Source organism: Arachis stenosperma, chromosome 9 (assembly GCF_014773155.1).
Source record: "Arachis stenosperma cultivar V10309 chromosome 9, arast.V10309.gnm1.PFL2, whole genome shotgun sequence".
NCBI lineage: Eukaryota > Viridiplantae > Streptophyta > Magnoliopsida > Fabales > Fabaceae > Arachis > Arachis stenosperma.
In genome coordinates, this window is record NC_080385.1 from 65546256 (window position 1) to 65567272 (window position 21017).

At 37.8% G+C, this 21017-nt stretch overlaps 1 non-coding gene across 1 annotated transcript; it reads left to right on the forward strand.

The window, feature by feature from the left end:
* The first annotated feature begins 16856 nt into the window (after positions 1-16856).
* Positions 16857-16964, forward strand: LOC130952304 (small nucleolar RNA R71). Its single transcript, XR_009074484.1, has one exon. It is a non-coding gene; the product is annotated as a small nucleolar RNA R71 (small nucleolar RNA).
* The last annotated feature ends 4053 nt before the right edge of the window (positions 16965-21017 follow it).

Sequence of the window (21017 nt, forward strand, 5' to 3'; positions counted from 1 at the left end):
ATTGTCTCTAATACTGGTATTTCTGTAGACCCAGCAAAGGTAAATGTCATTTCTAGTCTGCCTTACCCCTGCTCCGTGAGGGAAATCCGTTTGTTCCTTGGTCATGCAGGTTTCTACCGGAGATTTATCAAGGACTTCAGTAAGGTAGCTTTACCTTTATCTAGACTGCTGTAGAAGGATGTTGATTTTGAGCTGAGTGAGGAATGTATGGAAGCGTTAGATAAGCTGAAGATTGCCTTGACTTAAGCTCCAATTATGCGAGGACCAGACTGGAGTCAGCCCTTTGAGATTACGTGTGATGCCTCCAACCATGCTGTAGAAGCGGCGCTGGCCCAACACACAGGTAAGGACCCTTTCGTAATTGCATATGCTTCGAAGACCTTAGACGCTACTCAGTCTAATTACACTACCACTGAAAAAGAGCTTTTAGCTATTGTTTTTGCTGTGGATAAATTTCGAGCCTATTTACTTGGTACTAAGGTAGTAATGTACTCAGACCATGCAACCCTCAAATATTTGTTAGCTAAACAAAAGTCTAAACCAAGGCTGATACGTTGGATACTATTACTGCAAGAATTTGATTTAGAAATTAAGGATAGGAGTGGTAACCAGAATTTAGTGGCGGACCACTTGAGTTACCTTGAGCACATTAAGGATGACTCCACTCCTATCAATGATGTTTTTCCATTTGATAGCTTGCATGCAGTATCTGAAGTAGTTCCTTGGTATGCACCTGTAGCTAATTATCTAGTTAGACATACCTTCCCTCCCAATTTCACTAAGCATCAAAGGGACAAGCTGAAAAGCGAGTCCAAGTATTATATATGGGATGATCCATATCTATGGAAGTATGGTGCGGACCAAGTAATTAGACGGTGTGTGCCTCAATCAGAATTCTAGTCCATTTTAGAGGCCTGCCACTCCTTTGAAAGTGGTGGACAATTTGGCCCTCAAAGAACAGCTAGAAAAATTTTAGACTGTGGATTCTGGTGGCCTACTCTTTTTAAAGATGCTGCTACCTTCTGTAAATCTTATTCCCCATGCCAGAGGTTTGGTAATATATCCAAGAAGAATGAGATGCCCCAACAAATTATGTTATTCTGTGAGATATTTTATGTTTGGGGTATTGATTTCATGGGTCTATTTCCAAACTCTAGCGGTTTCTTATATATATTGTTAGCTATAGATTATGTCTCAAAGTGGGTGGAAGCAATTCCTTCCCGTACTGATGATGCTAACACTGTTGTCTCTTTTGTTAGAAACCATATTATCTGTCGCTTTGGATCACTGCGAGCAATCGTGAGTGATCAAGGCACCCATTTTTGTAACAAGAGACTGAGTGCTCTACTGAAGAAGCATGGAATTATTCACAAGGTAGCAACTGCCTACCACCCGCAGATTAACGGACAAGCAGAGGTGTCTAACAGAGAGATAAAGCGTATCCTGGAGAAGATAGTCAAGCCTCATAGGAAGGATTGGAGCACCAGGCTACAAGATGCACTTTGGGCATACCGGACAGCATACAAGACACCTATAGGGATGAGCCCCTTTCGCTTAATTTATGGAAAAGCCTGTCACCTCCTAGTCAAGATAGAGCACAAGGCATTCTGGGTGGTAAAAGAATGCAACATGGGATTTGTAAAGCCGGAGCTGAAAGGAAGCTGCAACTACAGGAAATAGAGAACATTTACCTAGAAGCTTACGAGAACTCCAGGCTATACAAAGAAAAGGTGAAGGCTGTGCATGATAAGCACATCAAGAAGAGAGAGTTCAAACCTGGGGACTTAGTCCTCCTTTACAACTCCAGGTTGCGGCTCATGCCAGGCAAGTTGAGATCAAGATGGGAAGGTCCCACAGAGTAGAGAAGGCAGAGCCATACGGAGTCTTTCACTTGAGTCATCCTTCAAGCTCCGAATTCATCAAAGTCAATGGACATCGCTTGAAGCTTTATCATGGTGAGAAGATGAAGAAAAACAAGGAGCTAGATATCTTTCTCCTGGAGGATCCACCAACAATAGAAGACTGAACTAGTGGACCGTCCAACTTAAGGACGTAAAAGCAAAGTGCTAGGTAGGAGATAACCCACCATGGTATTATTGTTCTTTCTTTCTTAGTTTTATTTTAGTAACTCTTCTCATAATCTCTGCACATAGTCTGCATTTGCATTCGCATTCTGCATAAAAAAAAGGGGGGAGGCACACGACGCGCAAGCGTCACTAACGCATACGCGTCATATGTGCTTTCGAAACAAAGAAGAAAAGAAGCAGAGAGTTACGCGGGAGCTTGGCTGGAGGCGTGCCATAAGCACAACCATGCCCACGAGAACGCGTCCCTGACGCGTCCGCATCACATGCAAAAGCAGCCATCCGCGCGTGCGCGTTACTCACGCGCCCTCGTGACCCTACGAACTCGACATAAATAGGTGTATGGCAGAGAGTTATGATGGAGCGAGGCTGGAGTTGTGCTGGAAGCACCAACCCCATCACGCGTACGCGTCACCCGCGCATTCGCATTAATTTTTCAAAATAAGGCCATTCATGCATGCGCGTCCCTCACACGCACGCGTCACCCTAAATTTTGGCAATGTACGTTTGAAACAGAGAGTTGTGTGTGCGCAAGGCTGCTTTCGCGCTAATAGCACAATTCAGATTACGCGTGCGGGTCACCCACGCGAATGCGTGTCCCACGCGTCTACGTTGCCTGCGCCGCACAGTTTATCCAGATCAGCGCCAGAATTCCTATCTTTTCTTCCCTAATCCTATTTCTTTCTTATCCCTCGTTACTTCTTTCTTCCCCCTTCTTTCTTTTTTATTCCCTCTTACTTTTACTTTCTCCCTCCTTTTTCACCTTCATCATCAAGGTTCTTTTCTTTTCTTCTTCCCTTTCTACGTTTCCATTATTACTTTTATTTTTGTTTTCTTCTTCTTTCTTCTTTTTTACTTTCACTATCTATGCTTTCTTTATTTTTCTTTTTCTTTTTACATCCTTTTAATTGGTGTTAGAAATTTATTTGGGTGATTATTTTCTTCCATATTTTCTTGTGAGAGTATTGGGGATTTGCTTGACAATTAATATTATTTCTTAAAAGGGTTGCTTGCATGTTCAATTTAATGCTTTCAATAACATATTTACCATGCATGCTAAGTGTTTGCGAAAAAGCCCGTATGGCATTATGCATTCTTTTTAAATCATTCTATCTTACTACTTTAATGCCTGTTTTTCACAAAACCCATTTTCATATATTATTGATTAAATATAATTGTCAATACAAACAGATTATTAGTTTGAAACACTTGATAATCAAATTGGGCAATTAATGCTTGATCTATGCTACTCATGCCTTTGCTGGCATGCCAATAAACACCTTGCATCTACTTGCCATAACATGCACTTGCTATATTCCATTGATGAACTTATCACATGTAGTCGCGACCATGTGTTAACGACATCCTTCTTTACCGTGCAATGCTTATCACTTCCACTGCTCTCTTCCTTGCTCAAATCCTTAGCTTTACATGTTACTTTCCTTTTCCTTTTTCAGGATGGCCACCAAGAAGGGTAAAGAGAAAGCTACTCCCAAACCACCAACAAGGAGAGGAACAAAAAGAGCACTAGCTGCGGAACTTTTCTCAACAACAGTAAAGCCTTCAACAAAGCAAATCAAGAGGATCATCAAGGTCGATAAAAAAGAGAAAGCCTTTCCAACAAGGGACACTGCACGGTTCACTAACCGCTACTCTGAGCAGATGTTTCCCATACTAGCTGAGTGGAACTATAACAATGAGTACCTACTCATCCTCCAGACCCACATTGTTGAGTTGGTTGAGCCTCGAATTGAGCATAGACATTGGGGATTCTTACAAGACAGCCACGGCAGGTTAATCTCTCATGGTTAGTTGAATTTTACTCCAATTTTCACATGCCATCCCTGCAGTCTGTCTATGTCTGTCAGAAGCAAGTCCCCATAACTGAAGAGGCCATTCAGTGAGCTTTAGATCTTCCCTCTGCCCTTAAAGGATTGGACGCATTTTAAGAAGCTTCTGTCCAACGCCAGATATACAAATTTTACTGGGACGCTGTTCTCAGAGTTATAGCACAACTTGGCAGCAGATGGATCTATGGATACCATCGTTCCCAACCTAAAGGGATACTGGCTTCAGCACTCACCTTGGAGGCTCGAGTATGGGCATAGTTTATGTTCCATTACGTCTTTTCGAGCACTCACGAGTCCTCCTTTACTGCGGATATAGTTGTTCTACCCTGGTGTGTCCTTACAGACCAACCTCTCAATTTACCAAGACACCTTCGGCATGCTATGGGACACGTACAGATTGCGAGTAACCTACATTTTCCCGCCTTGGTATCAGATCTGGTCTCAGAAGCCGGAGTATCCTACAGAGCTGGGGACACCATGGCCATGATTTCACGGGATGATCAATACGTCCCTAACAGGAAGTACATCAGACCCCTAGTAGCCACTACTAACTGGCCTGCAGAACCGGCCGGAGATATTCCTTCTCCTTCCACATCACAAGTACCTCCAACAAACCAACTGCTCCATTAGATACTTGAGAGATTAGACCGGCTAGACCGACAAGGAAAGTGAAGAGAGTGCCATAACAAGCGCCGATTCACATACCTCAAGGAGCTACTTGTTGGCAACCACCCACCCGAGGAAGATCCGGACTCCACTTCATTTACCAGAATAGGGAGCCATGACGGTCTCGATTGTAGAGACACTGCTACCAACCCCCCTTTGTTCCTGACTGATGGCACCGAAGATGGTGCAAAGCCTTAAGTGTGGGGAGGTCAGTCAGTACCTGACTTCCGGAGGTAATTTCTCTTTCTTAACACCAATAGGATATTTATTTTTCTTTTGTTATAATATGATAAATTTCATAGTAATAGGTATTTGCATGCATGTTCTAATTGGTTGAAAAATAATAAGTTTCCTTTTAAGAACCTATTTTTGAAAAATATCACTAATTTAAATCAAAATTTTTGTGTTAAAACTTGTTGGAAGTCATATTTGGAACATGGTTAAAAGCTAATAACACACAACCCTGTGAGATTTGAGCTTAATTACATGGTTACATTATTTAACCATAATATTTTATTCTTGTGTGTTTTCTTCTCTATGATTGTAATTTTTTTTTTCCATACTATATGTCCTATGTTTAGTGTATTTAAATGTATGCATATGATTGAGGCCATTATTTGTTTTTGCTCACTTATCCCAAATAGCCTGATGAGCGGATAATTTATACGCTTTTTGGCATTATTTTTAGGTATTTTTAGTAGGATCTAGCTACTTTTAGGGATATTTTTATTAGCTTTTATGCAAAATTCACGTTTCTGGACTTTACTATGAGTTTGTGTGTTTTTCTGTGATTTCAGGTATTTTCTGGCTGAAAAAGGACTACAGATGTTGTTGGATTCTGACCTCCCTGCACTCGAAATGGATTTTCTAGAGCTACAGAATTCCAAATGGCGCGTTCTCAAATTCCTTGGAACGTAGACATCCAGGGCTTTCCAGAAATATATAATAGTCTATACTTTATTCGAGTTTAGATGACACAAACTGGCGTTTAACGCCAGTTCCATTCTGAATTCTGGAGTAAAACGCCAGAAACACGTCACAAACCAGAGTTAAATGCCAAAATCACGTTACAACTTGGTGTTAAACTCCAAGAGAAGCTTCTGCACGTGTAAAGCTCAAGCTCAGCCCAAGCACATACCAAGTGGATCCCGGAAGTGGATTTCTACATCAATTACTTATCTCTGTAACCCTAGTAGCTAGTTTAGTATAAATAGACTTTTTACTATTGTATTCGGGGGTCTCTCTTAGACCATTTGGTCTTTTTGAACCATTAGGTCTTGGTCATCCTGGTTCCCTTTCTGGGGCCGGAACCAATGAACACCTTTATCACTTACGTATTTTCAACGGTGGAGTTTCTACATACCATTGATTAAGGTGTGGAGCTCTGCTGTACCTCGAGTATTAATGCAAAGTACTATTATTCTTCTATTCAATTCACGCTTATTCTTACTCTAAGGTATCCATTCGCACCCAAGAACTTGATGAATGTGATGATTATGTGACGCTCATCACCATTCTCACTTATGAACGTGTGCCTGACATCCACTTTCGTTCTACATGCAAATAAGCTTGAATAAATATCTCTTGGATTCCTTAATCAGAATCTTCGTGGTATAAGCTAGAATCTATTGGCAGCATTCTTGAGAATCCAGAAAGTCTAAACCTAGTCTGTGGTATTCCGAGTAGGATTCGTGGATTGAATGACTGTGTGAGCTTTAAATTCGTGACTGTAGGGCTTGGTGACAACGCAAAAGGATAGTAAATCCTATTCTTACATGATCGAGAATCGACAGATGATTAGCCGTGCGGTGATAGCGCACCTGGACTATTTTCACTGAGAGGACGAACGGTAGCCATTGACAACGGTGATCTTCCAACATACAGCTTGCCATGAAAAGGAGTAAGAATGATTGGATGAAAGTAGTAGGAAAGCAGAGATTCAGAAGGAACACAGTATCTTCATGCGCTCGTCTGAAATTCCCACCAATGAATTACATAAGTATCTCTATCTTTATTTTATGCTTTATTTATCTTTATATTCGAAAACCATTATAACCATTAGAATCCGCCTGACTAAGATTTACAAGATGACCATAGCTTACTTCATACCAATAAACTCCATGGATGACCCAGTGCATGGATGACTCACGTAAGGTTTATTACATGGATGACCCAGTGCACTTGCTGGTTAGTTGTGCGAAGTTGTGAAGAATGTGTGTGAACCATAGTATTGTGCACCAAGTTTTTGGAGCTATTTCTAGGAATTGTTCGAGTTGTGAAAAGTATGAGTCACAATTTTGCCTATCAAGTTTTTGGCGCCATTGCCGGAGATTTTTTGAGTTTGGACAACTGACGGTTCATCTTGTTGCTCAGATTAGGTAATTTTCTTCTTATTTTGTTTTCAAAAAGTTTTCAAAATTCTTTCAAAATTTTTCATCTTTTTCGTTTTTCCACAATTAATTTTTGAAAACTATAAAAAAAATTATAAAATTATAAAATCAAAGAAAATAATATTTTTGTGTTTCTTGTTTGAGTCTAGTGTCAATTTTTAAGTTTGGTGTCAATTGCATGTTTTTAAAATTTGGGCATTTTTTGAAAAACTCATGCATGGTGTTCTTCATGATCTTCAAGTTATTCTTGGTAAGTCTTCTTGTTTGATCTTCATATTTTCTTATTTTGTGTCTTTTCTTGTTTTTCATATGCATTTTTTAATCCATAGTGCTTAAACATTGAAAATTTCTAAGTTTGGTGTCTTGCATGTTTTCCTCTCTTGAAAATTTTTCAAAAAATAAGTCTTGATGTTCATCTTGATCTTCAAAGTGTTCTTGGTGTACATCTTGACATTCATAATTGTTCTTGCATGCATTAGTTGTTTTGATTCATAATTTTTATGTCTTGAGTCATTTTGTTGTTTTTCTCTTTCCATATTAAGTTAAAAAAATAAAAATATCTTTTCCTCATTTTACTCATAAATTTCGAAATCTTTGGGTTGACTTAGTCAAAAATTTTTAAAATAAGTTGTTTCTTATTAGTCAAGTCAAGATTTCAATTTTAAAAATCTTATCTTTTCAAAACTTTTTCAAAAATCAAATCTTTTTCATTTTTCTTTTGTAATTTCGAAAATTCTTAAAAAAAAAAGAAAGAAAGAGAAAAAAAGCAAGCAGAAAAAGCCAATAGCCCTTAAAATCAAAAAGCAAGGGTAAAAAGGATCCAAGGCTTTGAGAATCAATGGATAGGAGGGCCCAAGGATATAAAATCCAGGCCTAAGCGGCTAAATCAAGCTGTCCCTAACCATGTGCTTGTGTCATGAAGGTCCAAGTGAAAAGCTTGAGACTGAGTGGTTAAAGTCGTGATCCAAAGCAAAAAGAGTGTGCTTAAGAGCTCTAGACACCTCTAACTGGGGACTTTAGCAAAGCTGAGTCACAATCTGAAAAGGTTCACCCAGTCATGTGTTTATGGCATTTATGTATCCGGTGGTAATACTGGAAAAAAAGTGCTTAGGGCCACAGCCAAGACTCATAAAAGTAGCTGTGTTCAAGAATCAACATACTTAACTAGGAGAATCAATAACACTATCTAAACTCGAGTTCTTATGGATGCCAATCATTCTAAACTTCTAAGGATAAAGTGAGATGCCAAAACTGTTCAGAAGCAAAAAGCTACAAGTTCCGCTCATCTAATTAGAACTAATATTCATCGATATTTTGGGATTTATAGTATATTCTCTTCTTTTTATCCTATTTGATTTTCAGTTTCTTGGGGACAAGCAACAATTTAAGTTTGGTGTTGTGATGAGCGGATAATTTATACGCTTTTTGGCATTGTTTTTAGGTAGTTTTTAGTAGGATCTAGCTACTTTTAGGGATGTTTTTATTAGTTTTTATGTAAAATTCACATTTCTGGACTTTACTATGAGATTGTGTGTTTTTTGTGATTTCATGTATTTTCTGGCTGAAATTGAGGGAACTGAGCAAAAATCTGATAGGAGGCTGAAAAAGGACTACAGATGCTATTGGATTCTGATCTCCCTACACTCAAAATGGATTTTCTGGAGCTACAAAACTCCAAAAGGTGGGTTCTCAATTGCGTTGAAAAGCAGACATTCAGGGCTTTCCAGAAATATATAGTAGTCCATACTTTATTCGGTTTAGACGATGCAAACTGGCATTCAACGCCAGTTCCATGCTGGATTCTGGAGTAAAACGCCAGAAACACGTCACAAACCAGAGTTAAACGCCAAAAACACGTTACAACTTGGCATTTAACTCCAAGAGAAGCCTCTGCACGTGTAAAGCTCAAGCTCAGCCCAAGCACACACCAAGTGGGCCCCGAAAATGGATTTCTACATCAATTACTTATCTCTGTAACCCTAGTAGCTAGTTTAGTATAAATAGAACTTTTTACTATTGTATTTGGGGTCTCTCTTAGACCATTTGGTCTTTTTGAACCATTAAGTCTTGGTTATCCTGGTTCCCTCTCTGGGGCCGGAACCAATGAACACCTTTATCGCTTATGTATTTTCGACGGTGGAGTTTCTACACACCATAGATTAAGGTGTGGAGCTCTGCTGTACCTCGAGTATTAATGCAAAGTACTATTGTTCTTCTATTCAATTCATGCTTATTCTTATTCTAAGATATCCATTCGCACCCAAGAACCTGATGAATGTGATGATTATGTGATGCTCATCACCGTTCTCACTTATGAATGTGTGCCTGACAACCACTTTCGTTCTACATACAAATAAGCATGAATGGATATCTCTTGAATTCCTTAATCAGAATCTTCGTGGTATAAGCTAGAATCCATTGGCAACATTCTTGAGAATCCGGAAAGTCTAAACTTTGTTTGTCATATTCCGAGTAGGATTCAAGGATTGAATGACTGTGACGAGCTTCAAACTCGCGACTGTAAGGCGTGGTGACAATGCAAAAGGATAGTAAATCCTATTCTTACATGATCGAGAACTGACAGATGATTAGCCGTTCGGTGACAGCGCACCTGGACCATTTTCACTGAGAGGACGGACAGTAGCCATTGACAACGGTGATCCCCCAACATACAACTTATCATGGAAATGAGTAAGAATGATTGGATAAAAGCAGTAGGAAAGTAGAGATTCAGAAGGAACACAGTATCTTCATGCACTTATCTGAAATTTCCACCAATAAATTACATAAATATCTCTATCTTTATTTTATGCTTTATTTATCTTTATATTCGAAAACCATTATAACCATTAGAATCCGCCTGACTGAGATTTACAAGATGACCATAACTTGCTTCATACCAACAATCTCCATGGGATCGACCCTTACTCACGTAAGCTTTATTACTTGGACGACCCAGTGCACTTGCTGGTTAGTTGTGTGAAGTTGTGAAGAATGTGTGTGAACCATAGTATTGTGCACCAAGTTTTTGGATCCATTGCTAGGAATTGTTCGAGTTGTGAAAAGTATGAGTCACAATTTGGCCTATCAAGTTTTTGCTTTATAGAAGTAGAAGAAAATAAGAAGAAAATCCGAACACAGGTAGAGGGGAGAAGAGGGTTCGAATTTTGAGTAGAAGAGAAGTGTTAGTAGATAAATAAATAAATTGAAGAAGATGAGAGAGAGGAGTTTTCGAAAATTAACTAAAATAAAAGAAAAATATTTTTGTTTTTATTTTAAATTAAAGTTAAAATTCGAATTTATAAAAAGGAATAAAATTAAAATTTAAAACAATTAGTTAAATAAAAAGATTTTTGGAAAATAGGGAGGTGATTTTCGAAAATTAGAGAGAGGAAAGTAGTTAGGTGGTTTTGAAAAAGATAAGAAATAGTAAAACAAACAAAAATTCAATTAGTTAGTTGAAAAAGATTTGAAAATCAATTTTTAAAAGATAGGAAGTAAGAAAAGATTTTGAAATTGATTTTGAAAAAAGATATGATTGAAAAGATACGATTGAAATTTATTTTGAAAAAGATTTGAAAAAGAAATTTAAAAAGATTTGATTTTTTGAAATTAAAATTGATTACTTGACTAACAAGAAACTAAAAGATATGATTCTAGAATTTAAAGATTGAACCTTTCTTAACAAGAAAGTAACAAACTTTAAATTTTTGAATCAATCACATTAATTGTTAGTAAAATTTTCGAAAATTATGAAGTAAAGATAAGAAAAAGATTTTGAAAATCAATTTTTTTTTCGCAAGTTTTGTTATTCACTGCTTTTTCTTGCTTCAGGAATCAATTTTATGATTTTTCAGAACATCAATAACATTTCTCTTTTTCATCATTCTTTCAAGAGCCAACAATTTTAACATTCATAAACAACAAGATAAAAAATATGCACTGTTCAAGCATTCATTTAGAAAACAAAAAGTATTGTCACCACATCAATATAATTAAACTAATTTCAAGGATGAATTCGAAAATCAAGTACTTCTTGTTCTTTTGTATTAAAAACATTTTTCATTTAAGAAAGGTGAAGGATTCATGGAATTATTCATAGCCTTAAGACATAGTTACTAAATACTAATGATCATGTAGTACTGACTCAAAACATAGACAAACATATAGCATAAAACTGAAAAACAGAGAGATAAGAACAAGGAAGTTAAGGAATGAGTCCAACTTAGTGAGGGTGGCGCCTTCTTCTTGAAGGACCAATGGTGTTCTTGAGCTCCTCTATGTCTCTTCCTTGCCCTTGTTGCTCCTCCCTCATAGCACTTTGATCTTCTCTAATCTCATTGAGAATGAAGGAGTGCTCTTGGTGTTCCACCCTTAATTGGTTCATGTTATGACTCAATCCTTCTAGAGAAGTGTTGAGTTGTTCTCAATAGTTGTTTGGAGGAAAATGCATCCCTTGAGGCATTTCTGGGATTTCTTGATGATGAGCTTCCTCATACGTCTCTTGGGATCCATGAATGGGCTCTCTTGTTTGCTCCATCCTCTTCTTAGTGATGGGCTTGTTGGTGCAAGAAATTGTGATCATCAACAATGGCGCCAAAAACTTGGTAGTGCTCTCAAACATGAATCACACTTAGTCACAACTCCGCACAACTAACCAGCAAGTGCACTGGGTCGTCCAAGTAATACCTTACATGAGTAAGGGTCGATCCCACGGAGATTGTTGGTATGAAGCAAGCTATGGTCACCTTGTAAATCTCAGTCAGGCGGATAATAGATGGTTATGGATTTTTGAATAATAATAAATAATAAACATAAAATAAAGATAGAGTTACTCATGTAATTCAATGGTGGGAATTTCAGATAAGTGTATGGAGATACTTGTCCCTGTTGGATCTCTGCTTTCCTACTGCCTTCCTTCAATCCTTCTTATTCCTTTCCATGGCAAGCTGTATGTAGGGCATCACCATTGTCAATGGCTACATCCCATCCTCTCAATGGAAAAGGTCCAAATGCTCTGTCACGGCACGGCTAATCATCTGTCGGTTCTCGATCATGTTGGAACAGAATCCCTTGATTCTTTTGCGTTTGTCATCACGCCCAACAATCGCGAGTTTGAAGCTCGTCACAGTCATTCAATCCCTGAATCCTACTTGAAATACCACAAATAAGGTTTAGATTTTCCAGATTCTCATGAATGCCGCCATCAATCTAGCTTATACCACGAAGATTTTGATTAAGGAATCCAAGAGATATGCGCCCGGTCTAAAGTAGAACGGAAGTGGTTGTCAGTCACGCGTTTATAGGTGAGAATGATGATGAGTGTCACGGATCATCACATTCATCATGTTGAAGTGCAACGAATATCTTAGAAAAAGAATAAGCGGAATTGAATGGAAAATAGTAGTAAGTGCATTAAAACTTGAGGTACAGCAGAGCTCCATACCCTTAATCTATGGTGTGTAGAAACTCCACCGTTGAAAATACATAAGTGATGAAAGTTCAGGCATGGCCGAGAGGCCAGCCCCCAAACGTGGTCAAAGGATTGGAAAATACAATCAAAGACCCAGGATCGGTCAAAAGACGTCTAATACACTAGTAAAAAGTTCTATTTATACTAAACTAGCTACTAGGGTTTACAGAAGTAAGTAATTGATGCATAAATCCACTTCCGGGACCCACTTGGTGTGTGTTTAGGCTGAGCTTGATCTTTACACGAGTTGAGGCTTCTTTTGGAGTTGAACGCCAAGTTGTAACGTGTTTTTGGCGTTCAACTCTGGTTCGTGACGTGTTTCTGGCGTTTGACTCCAGAATGCAGCATGGAACTGGCGTTGAACGCCAGTTTACATCGTCAAATCTCGAACAAAGTATAGACTATTATATATTGCTGGAAAGCTCTGGATCTCTACTTTCGAACGCCGTTGAGAGCACGCCATTTGGAGTTCTGTAGCTCCAGAAAATCCATTTTAAGTGTAGGGAGGTCAGATTCCAACAACATCAGCAGTCCTTTGTCAGCCTTTTATCAGAGTTTTGCTCAGGTCCCTCAATTTCAGCTAGAAAATACCTGAAATCAAACACACAAACTCATAGTAAAGTCCAGAAATGTGAATTTAGCATAAAAACTAATGAAAACATCCCTAAAAGTAACTAGATCATACTAAAAACTACCTAAAAATAATGCCAAAAAGCGTATAAATTATCCGCTCATCACAACACCAAACTTAAGTTGTTGCTTGTCCCTAAGCAACTGAAAATAAATTAGGATAAAAAGAAGGGAATATACTATAAATCCCAAAATATCAATGAATATTAGTTCTAATTAGATGAGCGGGACTTGTAGCTTTTTGCTTCTGAACAGTTTTGGCATCTCACTTTTTCCATTGAAGTTCAGAATGATTGGCATCTCTAGGAACTTAGAATTTCAGATAGTGTTATTGATTCTCCTAGTTAAGTTTGTTGATTCTTGAACACAGCTACTTTTATGAGTCTTGGCCGTGGCCCTAAGCACTTTGTTTTCCAGTATTACCACCGGATACATAAATGCCACAGACACATGACTGAGTGAACCTTTTCAGATTGTGACTCAGCTTTGCTAGAGTCCCCAGTTAGAGGTGTCCAGAGCTCTTAAGCACACTCTTTTTGCTTTGGATCACGACTTTAACCACTCAATCTCAAGCTTTTCACTTGGACCTGCATGCTACAAGCACATGGTTAGGGACACCTTGATTTAGCCGCTTAGGCTTGGATTTTATTACCTTGGGCCCTCCTACCCATTGATGCTCAAAGCCTTGGATCCTTTTTACCCTTGCCTTTTGGCTTTAAGGGCTATTGACTTTTTCTGCTTGCTTTTTCTTTTTCTTTCTAATTTTTTTCGCCATTTTTTTTTTCGCAAGCCTTTTGCTTTTTCACTTCTTTTTCTTGCTTCAAGAATCAATTTTATGATTTTTTAGATCATCAATAAAATTTCTCTTGTTCATCATTCTTTCAAGAGCCAACAATTTTAACATTCATAAACAACAAGATAAAAAATATGCAGTGTTCAAGCATTCATTCAGAAAGCAAAAAGTATGGTCACCACATCAATATAATTAAACTTAATTCAAGGACAATTTTCGAAATTCATGTACTTCTTGTTCTTTTGAATTAGAAACTTTTTTCATTTAAGAGAGGTAAAGGATTAATGGAATTATTCATAGCCTTAAGACATAGTTACTAAATACTAATGATCATGTAATAAGACACAAAACATAGATAAACATGAAGCATAAAAATCGAAAAACAGATAATTAAGAACAAGAAAGTTAAGGAATGAGTCCACCTTAGTGAGGGTGGCACCTTTTTGAAGGACCAATGGTGCTTTTTGAGCTCTTCTATGTCTCTTCCTTGCCTCTATTGCTTGATCCCTAGTGATTTTGGTGCTCCTATCCTTAGTTGCTCCCAATAATTGTGTAGAGGAAAATGTATCCCCTGAGGTATCTCAGGAATTTCTTGATGAGGGAATTCCTCATGCTCTCTTGATGTGAAGTCAAATGCTCTTCTACTGAGCTATGGACCCTTGAGATGAATCTCTCCATCTCCCATGACTCAGGGGTGGAAGCAATTGCCTTCCCTTTCCTCTTTCTTGAGGTTTTTCTGGCCTTAGGTGCCATCAATGGTTATGAAAAAACAAAAAAGCTATGCTTTTACCACACCAAACTTAGAATGTTGCTCGCCCTCGAGCAAAAGAAGAAAGAATAGAAGAAGAAGAAAAAGATATGGAGGAGATGGAAGGATGTGTGTATTCGGCTATATGGGTGGGATTGGGTGGGAAAGAGATTTTGAATTTTGAAGGTAGGTGGGGTGTATGGGAAATAGTGGATGGATGTGAGTAGTAAATGAAAAATAGAAGGGATGACCGTGAATGGAGAGAGAAAGGGTGAGGTAGATGGGGATCCTGTGAGGTCCACAGATCTTGAGGTGTCAAGAATTTACATCCCTGCACCAATGAAGCGTGTAAAATGCCTTTGCATGCAATTCTGGCGTTTGAATGCCAAATTGATGCTTGTTTTGGGCATTCAACGCCAGTTTTATGCTTGTTCTGGGCGTTCAACGCCCATCTGCAGCATGTTTCTGGCGTTGAACGCCAGCTTTCCTCAGTGTGCAATCCTAGTGTTTAAACGCCAGATTACTGCATGTTTCTGGCGTTCAACACCAGATCCATGCTCTGTTCTGGCGTTGAACGCCAGCCAGATGCTCCTTACTGGCATTTAGACGCCAGTAAGTCCTTCCTCCAGGGTGTGATTTTTCTTCTGCTGTTTTTTATTCTGTTTTTAATTTTAGTATTTTTTTCATGACTCCACATGATCATGAACCTAATAAAGCATAAAATAAAAATAAAAATAAAATTAGATAAATAAAAATTGGGTTGCCTCCCAATAAGCGCTCCTTTAATGTCACTAGCTTGACAGTGGGCTCTCATGGAGCCTCACAGATGTTCAGAGCATGATGAGGGCCTCCCAACACCAAACTTAGAGTTTGATTGTGGGGGCTTTGTTTGACTCTGTATTGAGAGAAGCTTATCATGTCTCTTTTCCATGTTTACAGAAAGATAACCTTGGGTTTTAAACACAAGGTAGTCCCCATTCAATTGAAGGACTAATTCACCTCTATTAACATCTATCATAGCTCCTGCTGTGGCTAGGAAAGGTCTTCCAAGGATGATGCATTCATCCTCCTCCTTTCTAGTGTCTAAGATTATGAAATCAACAGGGATGTAAAGGCCTTCAACCTTTACCAACACGTCCTCTACCAATCCATAAGCTTGTCTTACTGACTTGTCTGCCATTTGTAATGAGAATAAGGCAGGCTGTACCTCAATGATCCCCAGCTTCTCCATTACAGAGAGTGGCATAAGATTTATGCCTGACCCTAGGTCACACAGAGCTTTCTCAAAGGTCATGGTGCCTATGATACAGGGTATTACGAATTTGCCAGGATCTTGTCTCTATATGGGCCTCAGATTCCCGTGGGTCCTCAATAGGGAACTCCTTCTTGCTTGAGAGACGTCCCATGAGGTCTTCCTCATTGGGATTCACGTCCTCTCCTTCCTCTCTAGGTTCGGCCATATTGACTATATCAATGGCCTTGCACTCTCTCTTTGGATTCTCTTCAGTATTGCTTGGGAGAGTACTAGAAGGGGTTTTAGTAACTTTCTTACTCAGCTGGCCCACTTGTGCCTCCAGATTTCTGATGGAGGACCTTGTTTCATTCATGAAACTTAAAGTGACCTTAGACAGATCAGAGACTAAATTTGCTAAGTTAGAGGTATTCTGTTCATAATGCTGTGTCTGTTGCTGAGAAGATGATGGATAAGGCTTGATATTACTGAGCCTATTTCTTCCACCATTATTAAAGCCTTGTTGAGGCTTTTGTTGATCCTTCCATGAGAAATTCAGATGATTTCTCCATGATGAATTATAGGTGTTTCCATAAGGTTCACCCATGTAATTTACCTCTGCCATTGCAGGGTTTTCAGGATCATAAGCTTCTTCTTCAGAAAATGCCTCTTTAGTACTGTTGGATGCATTTTGCCATCCATTCAGACTTTGAGAAATCATGTTGACTTGATGAGTCAACATTTTGTTCTGAGCCAATATGGCATTCAGAGCATCAATTTCAAGAACTCCCTTCCTTTAAGGCGTCCCATTATTCACGGAATTCCTCTCAGAAGTGTACATGAACTGGTTATTTGCAACCATGTCAATAAGTTCTTGAGCTTCTGCAGGCATTTTTTTTAGGTGAATGGATCCACCTGCAGAATGGTCCAATGACATCTTAGAGAATTCAGATAGACCATAATAGAATATATCTATCATAGTCCACTCTGAAAACATGTCAGAAGGACATCTTTTGGTCATCTGCTTGTATCTTTCCCAAGCTTCATTGAGGGATTCACCATCTTTATGTTTGAAAGTCTGAACATCCACTCTAAGTTTGCTCAGCTTTTGAGGAGGAAAGAACTTAGCCAAGAAGGCCGTGACCAGCTTATCCCAGGAGTTCAGGCTATCTTTAGGTTGAGAGTCCAACCATGTTCTAGCTCTGTCTCTTACAGTAAAAGGGAAAAGCATGAGCCTGTAGACTTCAGGATCTACTCCATTAATCTTAACAGTCTCACAGACCTGCAAGAACTCAGTTAAGAACTGCTAGGGATCTTCTGATGGAAGTCCTTGAAACTTGCAGTTTTGTTGCATTAGAGCAACTAATTGAGGTTTCAGCTCAAAATTGTTTGCTCCTATGGCAGGAATTGAGATGCTTCTTCCATCAAACTTGGACGTAGGTGTGGTATAATCACCAAGCATCCTTCTTGCATTATTGTTGTTAGGTTCGGCTGCCATCTCCTTTTCTTGTTCGAAAATTTCAACAAGGTTGTCTCTAGATTGTTGTAATTTAGCTTCTCTTAGTTTCCTCTTCAGAGTCCTTTCAGGTTCTGGATCAGCTTCAACAAGAATGCCTTTTACCTTGTTCCTGCTCATATGAAAGAGAAGAGAACAGTAAAAGAAGAGGAATCCTCTATGTCACAGTAAAGAGATTCCTTATTATTAGTAGAAGAAGAAAGGGGATAAAGAAAGGGGAATACAAACACAAGGGTAAGGATAGGGGCAGTGATTTGAGATGAAGAGAAGTGAAGAGAGGTGTTAGTAAATGAATAAATAAATAGAAAAAGATGAGAGAGGGAGAAATTTTCGAAATTAAATTTTTGAAAAGGAGTTAAATGATTTTCGAAAATAAAGATAAGAAATAAAATTAAAATTTAAATTTAAAACAATTAATTAATTAAAAAAGAATTTTGGAAAAAGAGGGAGGTATTTTTGAAAATTAGACAGAGAAAAATTGTTAGGTGGTTTTGAAAAAGATAAGAAACAAACAAAAAGTCAAATAGTTAGTTGAAAAAGATTTGAAAATCAAATTTGAAAAGATAAGAAGATAAGAAGTTAGAAAAGATATTTTAAAATCAAATTTTTGAAAAAGATGAAATTTTGAAAAAGATATGATATAAAAGATAAGATAAGATAGATTTAATTTTTAAAATTAAAATTAATTACGTAACTAACAAGAAACTAAAAGATAAGATTCTAGAATTTAAAGATTGAACCTTTCTTAACAAGAAAGTAACAACTTCAAATTTTTGAACCAATCACATTAATTGTTAGCATAATTTTTGAAAATAAAGATAAAATTAAGAAAAAGATTTTTGAAAAATATTTTAAAGAATTTTCAAAAATCAGAAGATAAAAATGAAAAAGATTTGATTTTTGAAAAAGTTTTGAAAAGATAGGATTTTTAAAATTGAAAATTTTGACTTGACTAACAAGATCCAACTTATTTTAAAAATTTTGACTAAGTCAACCCAAATTTTTGAAATTTTGAGAGAAAAAAGAAAAAGATATTTTTTTATTTTTGAATTTTTAATGATGAGTGAGAAAAACACAATTATGACCCAAAACATGAAAATTTTGGATCAAAACACATTATGCATGCAAGAACACTATGAAGGTCAAGATGAACACCAAGAACACTTTGAAGATCATGATGAGCATCAAGAACATATTTTTGAAAATTTTTTTATGCAAAGAAAATGTGCAAGACACCAAACTTTGAATTCTTTAATGCATGGACACTAACAAACGAAAAATGCATATGAAAAACAACAAAAGACACAAAACAAGAAAACATCAAGATCAAACAAGAAGACTTACCAATCACAACTTGAAGATCATGAAGAACACCATGAATGCATGAATTTTCGAAAAATAATGCATAAATTTTTAAAAAATATACAATTGACACCAAACTTAAAAATTGACTCAAAACTCAAACAAGAAACACAAAATATTTTTGGTTTTTTTTTTATTTTATGATTTTTTTTTGGATTTTCTTTTAATTTTTTCGAAAAACATATAGAAGAAAAGAAAATAAGAAATCCAAAATTTTTTTAATAAGAATTCCAGGAATCTTTCAATATTAGCCTAAAGCTCCAATCCAAGGGTTGGGCATGGCTTAATAGCCAGCCAACTTTAGAAGATATAAATCAGGCATGTAACAACTGGTATTTCAATTAACTTGCCTCTATGCTGATGGTTTTGAAGCCTCAATCCAATTGAGTTAGACATGGCTTTACAGCCAGCCAAGCTTCAACATACTTTATGCAACACTAGAATTCATTCTTAAAAATTTTGACTAATTTTTCGAAAACAAAGAAACAAAATTTTGAAAAATATTTTTGAAAACTTTTTGAAAAGAAAAATAAAAAGAAAATTACCTAATCTGAGCAACAAGATGAACCGTCAGTTGTCCAAACTCGAACAATCCCCGGAAACGGCGCCAAAACTAGGTGCACGAAATTGTGATCATCAACAATGGTGCCAAAAACTTGGTAGCGCTCTCAAACGTGAATCACACTTAGTCACAACTCTGCACAACTAACCAGCAAGTGCACTGGGTCGTCCAAGTAATACCTTACGTGAGTAAGGGTCGATCCCACGAAGATTGTTGGTATGAAGCAAGCTATGGTCACCTTGTAAATCTCAGTCAGGCGGATAATATATGGTTATGGATTTTTGAATAATAATAAATAATAAACATAAAATAAAGATAGAGTTACTCATGTAATTCAATGGTGGGAATTTTAGATAAGTGTATGGAGATGCTTGTCCCTGTTGGAGCTCTGCTTTCCTACTGCCTTCCTTCAATCCTTCTTATTCCTTTCCATGGCAAGCTGTATGTAGGGCATCACCATTTTCAATGGTTACATCCCATCCTCTCAGTGAAAAAGGTACAAATGCTCTGTCACGGCATGGCTAATCATCTGTCGGTTCTCGATCATGTTGGAATAGAATCCCTTGATTCTTTTGCGTTTGTCATCACGCCCAACAATCGCGAGTTTGAAGCTCGTCACAGTCATTTAATACCTGAATCCTACTCGGAATACCACAGACAAGGTTTAGAATTTCCGGATTCTCATGAATGCCGCCATCAATCTAGCTTATACCACGAAGATTCTGATTAAGGAATCCAAGAGATATGCGCCCGGTCTAAAGTAGAACGGAAGTGGTTGTCAGTCACATGTTCATAGGTGAGAATGATGATGAGTGTCACGGATCATCACATTCATCATGTTGAAGTGCAACGAATATCTTAGAATAAGAATAAGCGGAATTGAATGGAAAATAGTAGTAATTGCATCAAAACTTGAGGTACAGCAGAGCTCCACACCATTAATCTTTGGTGTGTAGAAACTCCACCGTTGAAAATACATAAGTGATGAAGGTTCAGGCATGGCCGAGAGGCCAGCCCCCAAATGTGGTCAAAGGATTGGAAAATACAATCAAAGACCCAGGATCGGTCAAAAGACGTCTAATACACTAGTAAAAAGTTCTATTTATACTAAACTAGCTACTAGGGTTTACAGAAGTAAGTAATTGATGCATAAATCCATTTCCGGGGCCCACTTGGTGTGTGTTTGGGCTGAGCTTGATTTTTACACGAGCTGAGGCTTCTTTTGGAGTTGAACGCCAAGTTGTAACGTGTTTTTGGCGTTCAACTCTGGTTCGTGACGTGTTTCTGGCATTTGACTCCAGAATACAGCATAGAACTGGCGTTGAGCGCCAGTTTACGTCGTCAAATCTCGAACAAAATATAGACTATTATATATTGCTGGAAAGCTCTGGATGTCTACTTTCGAACGCCGTTGAGAGCACGCCTTTTGGAGTTCTGTAGCTCCAGAAAATCTATTTTATGTGTAGGGAGGTCAGATTCCAACAGCATCAGCAGTCCTTTGTCAGCCTTTTATCAGAGTTTTGCTCAGGTCCCTCAATTTCAGCTAGAAAATACCTGAAATCAAACACACAAACTCATAGTAAAGTCCAGAAATGTGAATTTAGCATAAAAACTAATGAAAACATCCCTAAAAGTAACTAGATCATATTAAAAACTACCTAAAAACAATGCCAAAAAGCGTATAAATTATCCGCTCATCAGTTGTCCTCTTC